A 7,297-nucleotide genomic window follows, 5' to 3' on the forward strand; every position below is an offset into this window, starting at 1 on the left:
CTTCTTCTACTGAGTCCTTCTTCTTCTACTAAGTCCTTCTTCTACTGAGTCCTTCTTCTACTGAGTCCTTCTTCTTCTACTGAGTCCTTCTTCTTCTACTAAGTCCTTCTTCTACTGAGTCCTTCTTCTTCTACTGAGTCCATCTTCTACTGAGTCCTTCTTCTTCTACTGAGTCCTTCTTCTTCTACTAAGTCCTTCTTCTACTGAGTCCTTCTTCTACTGAGTCCTTCTTCTACTGAGTCCTTCTTCTTCTACTGAGTCCTTCTACTGAGTCCTTCTTCTTCTACTGAGTCCTTCTTCTTCTACTGAGTCCTTCTTCTACTGAGTCCTTCTTCTTCTACTGAGTCCTTCTTCTTCTACTGAGTCCTTCTTCTACTAAGTCCTTCTTCTTTTTCTTCTTCTACTGAGTCCTTCTTCTACTGAGTCCTTCTTCTGCTGAGTCCTTCTTCTTCTTCTTCTTCTTCTTCTTCTTCTTGGAAAGCTGTAAAAAGAATGCAAGTTAATAAACATTAAGTGAGGAAACTTCTAATGGCTAAACTTGGTAAACTGGGTCTCTGAGCAGTGCTGTGATTAAGTCTCCTCTGTGCTCCTGGATTGAATTGAAGCGCTGTGGACAGCAGGGGGCTGGGGCTCTGTGTTGAGAAGCAGTCTGGGCCCTGCCGTGATCCATCTCCGCAAAAGAGCAGTCAGCCTTTAATGCAGCCTCAATAGCCTTGCCAGCAGGGGCTCCATTCAGCCTCTCCTGCAGTCTTAGCTCAGAGTCTGCACTGCCATTGTTCAGCTGCAGAGCAGCATTCAGCATGTTGTTTTAAGGTTTAAACATCCCACAATAAACACATTGTTTCAGAGACAATTCAGAGCAAAACAAATAGCCTAACAAGGGTGCCGGTGAAGCTCATGTGAAATCGAAGGCTTTCGATGGTACCTTTAGAATTGTCTTAATGCAGAGAGTAAATGTGGAAGTTTAAAGCGACTGGTTTCAAAACTACCACTTGATTTCAAACAATCTGTCCTCTTAACAAGCATGACCACAGGCTGGGTCTATCAAACGGACACATGTAATTTTACCAACCAAAGATATCAGTGTAAAATAGAAGTTGTACGTAAGATTTTATTTTTGCTTTCTGGATAAATACATATAAAATGTATGTATGTGTTTTATCTTGGTGGTTTAATCAGTGTGCATTCCTGCAGAATGTACAGTATATAGAATTGACCCAGTCTACTCTAATGCAGTGTCAATGTCTGAGGAATCTCTTGAGCCATGCTGTTATTGCTGACAGCCCCAAGCCTGCCTGCTAACCAATCAAGCAGCAGTTTCTTATTATCACTTGACTCTTAACTATTTACACATTCGCTGATCAGAGGTCAGTTCAAAAGGGCATGGCCTCTTGCATTGCTTTCCAGTCTCTCTTATTATTTTGAATGGGATGACCATGCACTACATCACAGTTATGCTTTGGGCAAACGAAGGTCACTGTATTGATTTCATATTTGTCATTACATGGTTTTCAGAGCCTTTTCTCCTTGGTTCCAAAATTTTAAATACGATTTTGTTTTGGTTGAAAAAAAAGTCAGATCTATAAAAATGAGCTGGCATTGTCTCTACATTTGCAGCGTTTTTGAAAACTTTCAAACTAGTCGTCAGTTGCATCGTTCTGTATTTTGGGTTGTGTTTCTCCTGTATAGATTTGTTGTCCAGCGATGTCAGGGGTCAATGTCAGAACCCCCCTTTGGAAAGCATTAGCCACAAACACTGAACTTGTTCCTCATCGATCCGCCGCTTCAGAATATCTATTATGCGGCTGATAAAAGATGGTCACCCTGTTCAGGAAACAAATGATTCATAAAGGGGATGAAAGGTCATGTCAAGTGACATGTTAGTATTTCACTTTACCTTTGATTAAGGGCTTGGTGAACAGAGCCCTGGAATGACTCAATAGCACACAGCCCTCCCTCACACTAACAATAAGCATTACATATTATTCTTACGGCAGTCAATAGAGAGACACTGAAAGCTATCTGTTACAGATCTGTACGGTACTGACCGGAGAATACAAATGCTCTCTTTTCATTTGTATTTGTCTGTAGCACCCTAGCCTGTTTCAAAACAGTTCATTTTAGCAGAGTTATGTTATTTATTCTATATTATCTGTAAGGTAAATGTTAAAAGAATAGTATATTTTAATAACTGAGCTTCTTTTAATGAGATTATCATTTAAACAGTGCAGAGGACCATTAAGAACTAGTGTTGCTTAATGAGCCAATTTGAATTTCTTGTTTTTATTGCTTGTCTGAAATATAGTTATTTTAAAAATGTTCTTCACAATAGTTCTAATTATTATTTTAAAAGAACTGTAAAGGACTCCTCATGAAGCTCACTTGTATAATATACCATGTATGCTCTAAAGCACTCCTCATGAAGCTCACTTGTATAATATACCATGTATGCTCTAAAGCACTCCTCATGAAGCTCACTTGTATAATATACCATGTATGCTCTAAAGCACTCCTCATGAAGCTCACTTGTATAATATACCACGCATGCTCTAAAGCACTCCTCATGAAGCTCACTTGTATAATATACCACGCATGCTCTAAAGCACTCCTCATGAAGCTCACTTGTATAATATACCATGCATGCTCTAAAGCACTCCTCATGAAGCTCACTTGTATAATATACCACGCATGCTCTAAAGCACTCCTCATGAAGCTCACTTGTATAATATACCATGCATGCTCTAAAGCACTCCTCATGAAGCTCACTTGTATAATATACCACGCATGCTCTAAAGCACTCCTCATGAAGCTCACTTGTATAATATACCACGCATGCTCTAAAGCACTCCTCATGAAGCTCACTTGTATAATATACCATGCATGCTCTAAAGCACTCCTCATGAAGCTCACTTGTATAATATACCACGCATGCTCTAAAGCACTCCTCATGAAGCTCACTTGTATAATATACCACGCATGCTCTAAAGCACTCCTCATGAAGCTCACTTGTATAATATACCACGCATGCTCTAAAGCACTCCTCATGAAGCTCACTTGTATAATATAACATGCATGCTCTAAAGCACTCCTCATGACGTGCGTCTGGGACCCCCGGAGCAGACAGCTGGGATGCCACACCGATCCACCGTGCCACACCACCGGAGCAGCAGCGTCCCTGGAGATGCGTGGAAGTGTTGTGGAAGCAGGACCCCACCAGAAGAATACATGTAAACTCCCACCACTGGGAAATGAAACAATTTGTTAAAGGCTGATTAACAGTAATATGAATGTGACTGTACTGGCACACCAGGGAGCTGCTTTGCAGACACAGTTACAGCAGGGATGTAATGGGATACACATTCATATTCATATTGTGAGCCATCCGTCTTTATTTACACATCGTAATGACTTCCAGTGTTAATCTTCCAGCGGGCTCCGGGAAGCCTTCAATCCCAGGAAACAGCAGCTCACAAATAAATACATGCCTTCCTCTGCTAGAGAGCCCTCCATTCTAGTGATCGTTAAGGAGTAAATGGATGAACTTAACACAGCTGCACTTCATAACACTTTAGGAAGGAAGAAAAAAGCACCTCTTGCTTTACAATCTCATTCTGGAAATCTTCCATTGATAGAAATGGGAAGCTATCTGGGAAAGCAAACGGCTGGTTTAACAGACCCTGGTTAGTCCTAGTCTTGGATTACTTTACCTAAGGTAACATTAGGTAGTCCGAGGTTAGTGCTGTGAAACCAGCCTGAAGTGTCAGTCTCATTATTACCATTTTCTGGTAGAACTTTTATCCTTTTGTTGCTATTGTTATTTTGTAATGTCATTTCTGTCTTACACATTTACTCCAGATACTGACGATACTGATAGTGGGACACATGGTTTGTAAAAGCCCAGTTTCTTCTTCTTCTTCTTCTTCTTCTTCTTCTTCTTCTTCTTCTTCTTCTTCTTCTTCTTCTTCTTCTTCTTCTTCTTATTATTATTATTATTATTATTATTATTATTTATTTCTTAGCAGACGCCCTTATCCAGGGCGACTTACAATTGTTACAAGATATCACATTATACATTATTTCACATTATACAGATATCACATTATTTTACATACAATTACCCATTTTTACAGTTGGGTTTTTACTGGAGCAATCTAGGTAAAGTACCTTGCTCAAGGGTACAACAGCAGTGTCCCCCACTGGGGATTGAACCCACAACCCTCCGGTCAAGAGTCCAGAGCTCTAACCACTACTCCACACTGCTGCCCATGTTTCTTACACAGTGTTGTGTATTTTGGTGGCACACATTGTTTAGAGAATTGCCCATCCAGCTGCCCTGCGTCTCTCGTACCAAAGTAAACAAGATGTCCAGGAGACAATGGAAACCCACAAGCTCACTGTTAACAGCCTTTTCATGCCAATTAGACACATTTGATACCGTCACAGCAGACGCATCAGTGGGCCCAGAATGAGAGATAATAGGAGCCGTCCCTCTAATCTTGCAACTCTCAGCAAATACCCAAGCTCAGAAGAGCTGCAATGTTGTGTGGCAGCGTATTACACAGCTACTGTTTGAATTGAAGGAAAACCCGCTCAGTACCGGCTTCATCTTCTCTTTGAAAGACAATCACAACACAAGCTGGATTTATCTAATTGGATACATTAACATTTAGACTTGACAAAAACAGAGCAAGTTATCATAACAATATAGTCTAAGAGAAAATACCAGGTAGGTGCCAGCTAAAGATGCTCCAGAACAGTTACGAAGCAGCCTGTCCTGAAATGAGGGCACTGGCACTGAATGGGTTAAGGGTTTTGAATGGATCAATGATATCGCGGTGATAAAGCCAAACTGCCACTCCACACGTACTCCACATTATATGTGTAAATGTGTCAGTATTGCTGTGGGGGGGGGGGGGGTGGCTGTGTCAACCCATTCATCATTGCAGGGACAGTAGCACTGCTGTGGAGAAAATGGTTTTGATCGGAGTAACACCATGCCCAGTTATAGGATTTTTTTTTTTGCACGATTATCACTGATCTCCTTTCCTTAATAAATAAACATACATAAATAAATTTAAATTCAGTCTTGGCAACCAGGACAGTAAGAGCTACAGTGCCATCGCTAATACTGCAGTATTTTGGATGCAGCTAAAATCCTGCAGGATAATTCTGTAAGATAATTCCAGGATTCTGTAACCCAAAAGTGGAACAGCTGTTTCGAGTGTGTCTACATGCAGCCCTCAGGAGCATGCGTCGAATGCAGAAGGGTAAATGCTTTCAATTTCCAATTATTGTAACATTACGTAATGAAGCGCTCCCCCTTTGCTTCATAAAACACCCGTCCCTCTTTGCTTCACGTCGATGTTCAAAGCAGGCTGTATAAAAGACCATTCTGCCACAACACAAAGTAATTACTGGTGAGGACATTCATGAAGTGTGACAACAATATGGGACGTTCCTGGCCACCTGAAAGGACCACAATTGGATGAGCAATTAACGGCAGGATTGCAAATTCACTGAGATGGTCGGGGCAGCACTAAGGTCTGCTGTCCCTGTCAGTTTCGATTCCAGCCTCAGTATGCAGGGGCTCTGCCTGGTCCAGAGTGATGGGACTGTGTGTCTCTGAGTGTCCCGAGTGATGGGACTGTGTCTGAGTGTCCCGAGTGATGGGACTGTGTGTCTCTGAGTGTCCCAAGTGATGGGACTGTGTGTCTCTGAGTGTCCCGAGTGATGGGACTGTGTGTCTCTGAGTGTCCCGAGTGATGGGACTGTGTGTCTCTGAGTGTCCCGAGTGATGGGACTGTGTCTGAGTGTCCCGAGTGATGGGACTGTGTGTCTCTGAGTGTCCCGAGTGATGGGACTGTGTGTCTCTGAGTGTCCCGAGTGATGGGACTGTGTGTCTTTGAGTGTCCCGAGTGCTGCTGTTTCCCCTCTCCTCCCCTCTCTTTTCCCTCTCCTTCTCCTCTCCTCTTCCTCTCTGTCCTCTTTCCCCTCTCCTCTCCTTTCTTATCCTCTTCCTCTCTGTCCTCTTTCCCCTCTCCTCTCCTCTCCTTTCTTATCCTCTCCTCTCCCTCTCCTCTCCTCTCCTCTCCTCTCTTGCCCCTCTCCTCTCCTTTCTTATCCTCTCCTCTTCTCTCTCCTCTCCTCTCCCTCTCCTCCTCTCATCCTCTCTCCTCTCCCTCTTCCCTCCTCTCCCTCTCTCCTCTCCTCCTCTCTTCTCTCTCCTCTCCTCTCCCTCTCTCCTCCTCTCCTCTCCCTCTCCTCTCCTCTCTCCCCTCTCCTCTTCTCTCCATGCTAAAGCACTGACACACGTCCTGCTTTGAGAAAGGACCACTAGTGCAAATCACATCCACCCAACGCCTATAAATGACCACTTCCAATCTTCCTCCAGCTTTCTCTCTTTTTTTTTGCTTTGGGTTTTCCATTCCAATACAAACTTGCCTGTCAGAGGGGCATTTCTGACGTGGCAGACTCCCCATTGTAATGGGCAGCTTGACGAATGCTGAAGGGGCGATGCATTCCGATCCTGTCTCCCTGACTCCCGCAGCCCTGCAGCCTGCGTGACTTTCACAAGGATAATGAGGCTGTGAAAGATGGCTCAAATGTTGCCGTCAACCTGCCCTTCTGCTGCCGGTTAATTAGATAATTAGCAAGGTCCTAATTATGGGATCAAGGTGCAGGGAAACAATTAGCAGAACGTATCGCCACATAAAAGTGAAATTTACGTTCTGCAGGAGCATATTTAATTCCACTTGCGTGCAGTTTCACTGCTAATCGAATACATGTTTCAAAAAGACACACCGCGCGACTTTCATTTCATTCAGGAAACTGTTCATGTCGGGGTTCAGTAGAAACAGAACTTTATTTAAAAAAAATATAACTATATTTATAACATCAATATAAATTATAATTAACGGATTTGGAACCACAAAAACTCTTGTGATTTGTGATTCAATTATCATTTACCATGCATGCATTTGTTTATATGTCAAATATGTTTATGTGTGTCTGTGTAATATAGATTTGTATTAATGTATATATGTGTGTGTGCATGCTTGTATGCAGTGTGCACATCCTTTATATGTTAACAGACGAACAGTTTGCTTCTTCAGTTGCCTCTCCCCATCAGGTGAGACGATTCCAATGAAAGCGTGTTTGGGATCCCTGGCACGTTGTTGGGCTGGGCTAACAACACCAGAGGTGCTTTCAAACACAAAACAGACAGAAAGAGAGACTGAACGGGAGAGCATTGAGCCTAACAGCCTGATTCTTAGCTATTATTTATCCATTATCCGAG

The sequence above is a fragment of the Acipenser ruthenus genome, chromosome 10, assembly GCF_902713425.1.
Source record: "Acipenser ruthenus chromosome 10, fAciRut3.2 maternal haplotype, whole genome shotgun sequence".
Lineage (NCBI taxonomy): Eukaryota > Metazoa > Chordata > Actinopteri > Acipenseriformes > Acipenseridae > Acipenser > Acipenser ruthenus.